The 9,687-nt window shown below is 47.6% G+C and overlaps 1 protein-coding gene across 2 annotated transcripts in view; it reads left to right on the top strand.

The window, feature by feature from the left end:
• Nucleotides 1-521: 521 nt before the first annotated feature.
• The window catches only part of CYFIP2 (cytoplasmic FMR1 interacting protein 2), a 158,342-nt gene continuing 149,176 nt past the window's right edge, over nt 522-9,687 (top strand). For both annotated transcript variants that reach the window (XM_086931227.1, XM_086931226.1), the window contains exon 1: nt 522-618. The gene's annotated coding sequence lies outside the window, so the exon portion shown is untranslated. The remainder of the gene's footprint in view (nt 619-9,687) is intronic.

The following is a 9,687-nucleotide window of genomic DNA, read 5'->3' as shown; positions in this document are numbered from 1 at the left end:
TCTGCCTTTGGATCACCTGTATGTTGACCCACCATGTTGGCATATTTATTATGCAAAATAAACGTGCAGCAATGTTTTCTCCAACAACCAAGGTGTCTCGTGTGTTCTTTATTATGGTATTGCTGTATTTGTGGGCGGGGAGCGATGCCGATATTGGCACTAAGGTTGACTCGTTCATATGTTCTTATTTCAAGGGCCGTTTAGATGGTCTGTGTGTTAATTATGGGAGCACGTGAAATGGTATGTTTGTTTCCCCTGAAGTCGTTCGGATAGTCTTCGTGCGTTCATTATGAATCTCAATTGATGACCAATCTCTTTTCAAAATACGGTGGATTGATGCCCTGTGTGGCGCAGATGGCAGGTCGGATTCTCGTGTTTCCCTACCGCGGAAGGTTTGTGTGCGTTTATTGGCGGTCGTGTGACAGGTTTCTGTTTCCTGAGCGTTAGGGTTGTATAGGCTGCAGCCTGATCCCTCTTTGTGTCACAGGAAGGGGGCGGAGCCAGCGAGGCAGCAGGGGGAAGGCGGAGTTGGAGGGGCAGCGCTCGGAGGCTGCAGGAGGAGAGAGCCGGGGACCGAGCAGCATCCATCCTCTGCCCCCACCCCGGATCCGGGCCCAGGTAAGCGAGAGGCCTGGCGTGCCTCGATCACTGGCCGGGGATGTCCCCATCTTGTGTCATCCACCATTTCCGACTTATCTCCGCGGAGGTGGGCGGAGGTGCGTTGTTTTTCCATGGCTGCATTTTATGATGGCGATTGCAGTGTCTGTGCGGTTAAGCCCACCCTTCCGATCTAGTTTATCCCTCGCCCAGTCTCTCGTCACCTTCTCGACCACCGCTCTCATGCCCACTTACACCCTTTTCCTCCCCCTCAAGTCGTCCCCCGCCCCCACCCCTTGGCTTTCGCAGCTGTGTTTATTCTCTCGCTTGGGTGATTTCTGAACGTTAAAACCCCAGGATGATCACATGGCAAATATCAGACCCAAAGAACTTACAGCTGTCACTGACCACCCCCAAATAACGTCACTCCTCCCCGCCCCCACTCAGAGAGGAGGGCTCTGTCCAGATGGCAGGTGCACGGGGCGGCATCTGCGCCCTATCTAGCCTTCTCTTCACTGTGGAAAATGTACCCGTTATAACGGCCGGCTAATTGTTCAACTACTACTCATCCACCATCACACTCGTCATCATCCCATTACCCTTCCTTTGCCACATCCACCAATCAGCCAGTGTACCGCCATCCACCCTACCCCATCCTCACACCACACCTACTACTAACTTGGCATCTTCTCTGTTGCCTACCCAGCTCTACCCCTCCTCATCCCAACCATCGCCCACTCATCTACCCTGATCTTGGCCATCCTACCCACCCATCATTTCCCCCACCCGTTCACAATCCTACTACCCGTATGTCTTGCACCTAAAATCAAACTTTGACAATACCGTTCCTCCAACCACCCACCCAGCAATCACACCTGAACTATAACCCAACCTCCTTCATTCAACCCAGCCATACTCCAACTAACCTGTCCGACTAGCGGACTCACCCTGTCACATCATGCCACCAGCCCATCTCAACACTCCCACTCTGCCACCTTGCTATGTTGCCCACTCACTGAACCATTCTGCCACGCATGTATCTTTGCCACCCACACATATTCCATTAAAGACTGTCATCCCACCTCTGGCCCCATTATAGCCATTAGAAGCCTCCACACCACTGAGAAAGGGAGCACGAGGATGGACCTAGAGTAGCATCTGCACCATGACGGGAGAGAGACCAGATGCTCCATGCCCACCCCCCTCTTGAGTAAAGGTCTCCTTTCTTAGTCTGGAGACTATTCTGCCCACTAGATTTAGTTTCTCCTGCAACCTCGAATTCTGTCTTCTGCTGAAGTCGACTTTTTCTTTGCTGGCCATATATATTTGCAGCCTAGAGTCAGTTGGTATTATCAGCTGTTCCTTAGTTCCCTTTCTCCTCTACTTAGGTTCTTCTTTTCATGTAACTAGTTCTCATCCAGGCCCGGTCTGGATTTGTCTCCTTGGTCTCGGTTCCTGTTGCTTCTTACACCTAGAAGGACTATCCGAGTATCATAAAGTGTGAGAACTATCAGCAATAATTCACGGTTCTCCCAGAGTACTATTGACAGGCTCATTGACAAATCATGGCAAAGAGCAAGCAAAAGAGGAAATCCACACAGGGGGCTTACGCCATGGCAGAGAATGGGAAAAACTGATCTGCATCATGCGAGGAAGGGCATGCTCCGTATATACCAGAGAGAGATTTGGAGAACACTTCAACCCTAAGGATTTCACCTCTGTATGGAGTCACATCTTCTGTGGGTCAGCACATAGGGTGGGGGAGGTCTCACAGGAGCATTCAAAGACAGTCCCAAGGAATCTCTTAGGAGGAGTCCAGGCACTGGAGTGCCGAGAGGTGGAGCAGTGCAGGGGATTAGAGACTGGTACACACAGTTTGTGGCTATGAGATTCCTACATGAGCATGGGAAAAGCCCTTACTGCCCAAAGTAGCGTCACATGTTTGACCTGGAAGTCAGGCGTTTCACAAAGGGCCATATCATCCGTCATGAACCACAAAAACCGTTGACAGTGTGTCCTACAAAAATATTGCCTGGTAAAATGATCATTGGAACCAGTGAGGTTTGGTCAATCTAATATATGGATATGGGTGAGATTTCCCAAATGCTGGGATCTGGTGCCGCTGCGAAATAATGGAGTGCCCCTCTGATCACCCATTGCCTCAAGGGTAGACTCTTACACAGTGGTGTTGTTGAGACCTGTGGTCTTTTTACTGTGGTTTCTCTATGTGCTTTTATGTAATCCGTTTGCTCAAGTCTTTATTTTCTATCCCTTCCTATAAAATACCTTTTTTCACATAGGTCTTGTGAAGGATTACGTGTTGAGACTATGGAAGGTCCTAGTGGGTCGTCTCCATTGGAGACCCCCCTCCCCCTGGCAGCTCAGCTTGCTCTTTGGAGGCTGAATCTGGCTACTACTTCCCACAGCACACTCCCACCATCACAATGAGACACCAGACACCAGTAATGGCTGCCAAGTAGCTACGAAAGGAGCCATGCAAAGAGGCTCGCTACCAGACAAAGTTCATGTTGAAAGTGAGACCAAATCCATATTCCCGGGGGGACTCTTATCCTTATGGCGATCTCTCAACTCAAATAATCCAGATCACTTGCATGCAGTTCATTGTCTCCATGTTGCGCCCGCCCATAAGGAATCTCTTCCCAGGCGTAGGGGTCCGTCCTTTTTAAAGAGTTTTGATTCGCCATTATGAATCAATGAGTGTCGCACCTCAGCATTTCCATCGCGACACCTCACCACTGACCTCTATGCCCATCCAGCCCCACCACATCCACCCCCTGGTTCACTTAGGCTACTAACTGACACCCGCTCAACGGTGAGTTACTTGTGAGTGATAGATCAGGTATTATTATTCCCTGTCACTTAGTTTACCCTATGCCTAGTACTGCTGGACCTCATTACCCTTCCACCTTTCTACTTTGCCTGATGCAAGATCCCCTACTGTAGTAACCCTCCTCCTTCCTAATGAGTTCCTATCCAAAGCACGTTTCTTATTCTGCTGCGGCTCTTCTTATGAACGACTTGAATGGCTAGAAGTTGGAAGGGACATTGATATGACCTGACATCACGATTACCATGGTACTATTCTTTCTCTTTGTGTTAAAGGGTCAAGCCTGAAACACCAAGTAAGTCAGTCAGAGGTGGGGTTCCCATCTGCGGCTCGTCTTGTTTCTGCTTCTACATTTCTCAACCACCTCTGGGGTTGTGGCGGTGGAGTCCATGATGTGTTGCAATGTGATGGTGATTGTCACAGGGAGGCTTATCAGCAGAGTGACTGCTGAGAAGGTTGTTAAATTGTGTGCAGAAGATGATATTAATAGGAAGTCAGACAATGTCAGTTTCTGGTCCTTGCTCGCTCTTCCCTGATTTGGATGATGTTTTACAGTGTATGAGGTAACACAAATATTAATAATAATGATAATGCATATAAAAAGAGTACTTCTCTGCTCAGGAGCAGAAAACAAAAGAGGAAGAAGATGGAGGCCAGGGGCTTTTATGGGATTGCAGAGTTCTGACTTCATTGTATAGTCATTTAGTGTGCTATAGCTTGGAACTTTAAAGTGTTTACTGCTCAGAAGTTCTGAATAAAACTGAATACATAATGCTAATCTCCTGCCTTGCCATAAAATCCACCCATTTAGGCAGGTACCTGTTGGCCATCTCCCAAGCTGTAGAGATTAGCATGGACTCTCTCCAACAGTGATTGATTGGCACAATTCTCCAGTTAGAATGTGCAAAGGTTTCTCCACTCTCTGGTGGCCTCAGAGATGAGGTATCTAGCTATTCCTTCTTCCAGCAGTATTTTGAATCCCACAAACCACATTTTTTCTTCGTCACAACAATGCGTATATGATTGACGTGGACCTACTGTGTGGTGTGCATTATGGTTTAGCACGCAATAACCAATCCGATACTCACAGCACCAGCCCATTCTCAGTGACTGGCACCTCCAAATTTACCCTCATGATGGGGTCATGGTGTTTCCTAAAAAGAGGGAGGAGCAGGCATTGTCTCACAACAACGTGCAAGTCTGTTGTTTCACGGCTCCTGCTCCACTACTAAAGATATTTAATGCGCTATATGGAAACTCATCTTCTCTCCTTTTTAAGCTAATCTTCCCCTCACTGTACCTGAAACATACCTTTTCTGTTTCCTCTTTGTTCCTGACATAGCCGAGTAACTAGGGAAACATGGCTGAGGCTAGCTGAGACAACTCTCTAAAACCCCTTGACCATTTGGATTCAGAAATTCCTTTGCCTGGCAGCCAGGAAGGAGATGGAAACACCTTGGAATTACTCTCTCTGCTGGTTGGAGGAGAATTTGATTTCTGAAATTTGTATTTTCATTGGTTCTGACTTCCTGACGTTCCCTAAAATTGGAAAAAGTTCTTGCCCCCTCACCATGTACCTAGGCATTCATCTGAACCAGTTGCATAACAGTGTTGCTATTGGCCCTCATAAAAATAGGAAAATAGGCCCCTCACCTGCACTTTGGGAGTCAAAGACAGCCATTTTTGGATTCCACAGGGCCCCTCGAGACTACGGGCTCGATGCTGCTGCACCTGCTGCATTACTGGTAATTAAAGCACTCATCTGAACTACTAGGAGTACATGCCCAGAAAGGCCTTGTGCCAAGGCCACAACCTTGCTGGTAACTGCTTATCCCCGGATACCCGCTTGGGTGATTAGTAAGCTATACAAATCAATCTAAAATAGCATAACATAAGACCAGAGCCAGGCCTGGGTGCCGGAGAAGCCTTCCTGTTAAAAACTACGGGGAAGAAGGAGCGGCTGAACTGCATGATAAAAGAGAAGAGAGGAGCAGACCTTGGTCATTAGGAAGGCCATACTCAGGCCTAGCGGACTGAAGCTCTTTGGAGCTATGGGCACTTTGCAGCCCATCTAGACTGAAACACACCAAAAATAAACCGCAAACACCAGGGACCATATTATGTATGTGGCACACTGCCCTGAGCCATTGTGCACCTTTAAATGGGTGAGCCAGGCACAGACTCGGTCCTATTGCAGTCAATGTGTTGTGCCCACTGCAGCTGCAAACTCGCACCTGGTCTGGCAGAGGCACATTAGTGAAAGGCAACAACCCAGGCTGCATTTGAAAGGAGGGCAGATTATCCAGCTGTGGGTGCAGTGACGGCATCCGGTGCCAGGGACTGTCAGGGTGGAGTGGCCAGGGGCTGTGGGTGGAGAGGGGGGGGGGGACATGAGCCCACATTTACCCCCTTTGAAGGGTCACCCTTGCGGTGGTCTGGTCTGATTCTGAAATTGAGCAATCTTGGTAGCCCATACAATTCTGGGAGTACATCCATTAGGTTGGCATTAAGTAATGGACCCTAAATCCTTGATCCCTGTACCAAATGGTGGTTGGTAATGGTGGGTTCAGTGGGTGGCCTAGTCCCTGTCACTGGCCCGTTCCGAGACCCTAGCTCCTGTGCCAGTACCCGCAGAGAATGTTGCACCCTGACTGATTCCCCATCCCAGCGACTGTTCTAGGTGTTCCGGAACCCCTGAATGTCAAATTATTTCTAACCCTATTACATTTGGCCACCAAAACATTTGAGAATTTGCCATTGGCATCTGGTATATTTTTGGACCTGTGTAAAGCCCTCTTTCAGTGTGTGAATCTCAGTCACACAGCTCTAGCCCGGTATGTCCCGTTGTGTACCAAAGGGTCCCGACAAACGAGGCAGAGTGAAGGTGTGCCATAGCAAAATTGGTGCTTTCTTTCTGGCACCTTTGCATCACTGACGTACGGGAAACGCAGATACCGCACAGGGTCTACCCATGGAGGTGACATTAGCCCTCGGCCAAATGTTATAACAAAACAATGGCACCTGTCCGTCCATAAATGTCAATATGGGTAGGCCACGTAATAAACTCTCCAAAAAGTGCTACTTACTACCTTCTGATTTTCTGTGTAAATCTTCAATGTAACAGACATATTTTATCTAGCTCTTAGTAAATACCTTTTCTTCATAAATGTGATAGCGCTTCCTGGGCCCTGAGGCTTTACTGCGTCACTCTGTATCCCGACCACCATCGCCTCCTCGAGAAAGAACTGACTGGCGGGAAGGGTCGGTGTCTGAAGGGCGCGCCCTGGTGTGGAGTGTAAAAGTACTTGTGGCTTTGGAAACCGGTAGCAACCGATAGTGCCCTCCACTAATACTGCTCAGTTTGGACAATTACAGCCTAGAGATTACAGCACGAAGAATGGAATGCGGAGAGCGTTATTACTGCACTGTTCAGAAGCTTTTGTACACTTAAGTGAGATTGTTGTGATGGTCTTGTGCATTGGCATTCCAATGCATGGTGCTGTTTGCCAACTCCACTGGAGCTGTGTCTCAACCCCTCGTGCGCATGCCGATTCCTCGAGCCCCAACCTGTGTGCGACCCTTTACTTGTGTTAACTCTATACGCTGGCAGACTGCCAGTGCCCACAATTTTAATCAGCAACATTGTTCTTTGGACGTTTTGGAGGATTTTTTACAGCAACCACTGCGTCAGAGTGCCACGTGGGCTGCAACGAATCCTGACCAGTTCTGCAGTCGTGTCTGTGTGAACAGGAGCCCCTAAAAAATAAACCCTAATCCCATTTTAGGCTTTTACAATGAGCATGTTTCCTAAGCTTTGACAGTCAATAGCTCATCTGAGCTCATGCAGGACAGTGTCCCTTTCAACAGAAACTGCATGCACAGAAGCAGAAAGAGTTAGTGCAGGGAGATAAGAGCGCTACGAGGACACTTGGAAATAGGTCCTCACCAAGAGATGAGCCCTATCCCCGGAAGAAGCTCTGAGTTCTTCCCGCTTTGGGATTTTATTTATGAAACTAAAAAAACATTGTAAATTTGCAGTATGGCTCCATCATGTTGAAGGAGCCGTCAATTCAACTTACAGGGCATTAAGAGGAACTGCTGTGATAGGGGTTCCTGCCAATGCTAGAAATGTCTGCTGAGCCAGCTGGCATTTCTAAATTTGGAGGGCGGCACCTAATTCTGGGCGACATAATCATCAACTTTGTCGCCTTGGCGGAGGAAAGGACCACCCGCACATTTTTTATTGAGCCCAAGGATAGTATTCTCTCTCTGTCTCTGATCTATGGTGTCTTCCAATGGCCAAAAAGCAAACAGGGAAAATGGACTTGACGTGAGGGGAAGAGAGAATGTTCTGAGTTCAGTGACAGAGTTGGAAGATGGAGCTAGAGAGATGCATTTATGTCAGGATTTTAGACTTACAGTAAGCCGCTGTGCCACTTCTTACAAACTACGCAAGTTTCAGTGGCTTCCAGAGGGCAGCTTCTTCCTCTTGCCAATCTTTGGCAATTTGTCCCTGTAATGGATAAAATACCATCTGATCTTGTGAAATTGTAACCCAACTCCAACTTCTGAAATGGCAACTGTCCTAAATCCGAATGACTGCAGAGATTGCACAATTGGTTCTCAGGTTGAATAAGTTAAGTAGATAAGATTAAAACCTTTTGATACTCCGCGTCCATTAGATCAATTTTCCAAAGTTGGGAGGTCTAGAAGAAGTTTTTGAGTAAATGAGTACACAGCCTGCCCAGGGAGTCACACAGTAAATCACAGAGATTGTCTGTTCTGTTACAATAGCACACAGATAATTCCAGAACAATGCATTTACGAACACGGACACGCACACGCATATTCATAGTGCAATCACAGTGGAGTCCTGCAGGCAATCCGAGGGCAGCAGCATAGACAGTCATAGTGCAGTCATACAAAGACAGATGCACAGGCAATGACAGACCAGTACACACGAACACCTCATGTGGCCAAGAGCGTTTGCTATGAAAGTGTTTTGCATAATATTCAGTGTGTAAGTCTTTGAGCTGCCTCTGAGGGAGATTGAGCCTCCACTTAAGCAGTATCACTGCAGACGTCAAGAGGCATGTTTCCTCAGCAGCAAAAGCTAAGGATACCACACCGACCAAGAGGCTTGGACTCTAGCAGCTGAGATCTCACTCAGGCCCTGGAATAAGAAGTCTCTCAGATAGCCAGACCGTGGACTGAGGGCTCTTACACCATAACAGGGGAAGCAGAGCTCTCCATGATCATATCTGGTCTGGGACCACAGTCTTAAAACTTAAAGGAGTCCTGATGTTGTTTTGGGCACGAAGCGATGCATTAAAGGCTCAGGGTTCATACACGGAGGGCTTAGGGTTCAACAGAGCTAGGGGCCCAAAAACTGGAAGTTGAGGGTTTTGACACTATGGAATGCTGACACTGAGAGCTGAGGGCCCTGATGAGCCTAGGGACATGACCTGAGGGCTTGAATGGTGCACTAGTGCTGAAGCCTCGGACCCACACACCCCTTGGAACATCAATGTTGGGGTCTACAGAAGCAGTAACCCCCAATATCACGTGTTATGGCAGTTATTAGTCACTACCACACAATTATGAGTTTGACCTTTGGAATAAGGAGTGACTGGAATCTGTGTGTTGTGCCTATATTTCCTCATGTTTACCTATCCATCTTCCCAAATAAATTCCCCCTGCTTTTTACTGGTGAAATATGTCAGAAGAAAATGACAGAAGTGTGGGTTTTCTGCACAACACATAATTCTCGTTAGCCTATAAATGTACTTTTGCGGTAGAATCAGGATTTCAGGAAGTTCACAATGAGAGGTGCACCATGAGTGATCCACAGCCATGTATAGTAGAGTTAACGCTGCTGTGGAACGTGCGACGGACTTCTACTGAAGTGTCCCTAACATGCTGGGATACATGATCGTCCCCAATGTCAGTGCTTTAAATGGGCAGGTACTACCCAGCACTGAGTACCTGCCCTTCTTTAATTTCAGAGGGAGTGTACCGGCACTTCTCATCACTCCAGCAATACATTTAATAGGAGAGTACCGGCACTTCTCAGGAGGAAACAGGCACTCCAAATAGTGAGTACCTGCACTTCTATATTTCAATTTAAAGCACTGCCCAACATGTTATGGAAACGGGCACTGACAATCTGTCCACATTTTTCAGGTACATTTTAACTGCCCAAATTTCGTGTTTACACTTTTCTTCTTACAACGATAATAATG

Source organism: Lissotriton vulgaris, chromosome 7 (genome assembly GCF_964263255.1).
Source record: "Lissotriton vulgaris chromosome 7, aLisVul1.2, whole genome shotgun sequence".
NCBI lineage: Eukaryota > Metazoa > Chordata > Amphibia > Caudata > Salamandridae > Lissotriton > Lissotriton vulgaris.
Note: the sequence above shows the minus strand (reverse complement) of the source record. Positions and strands in the feature narration are given on the sequence as shown.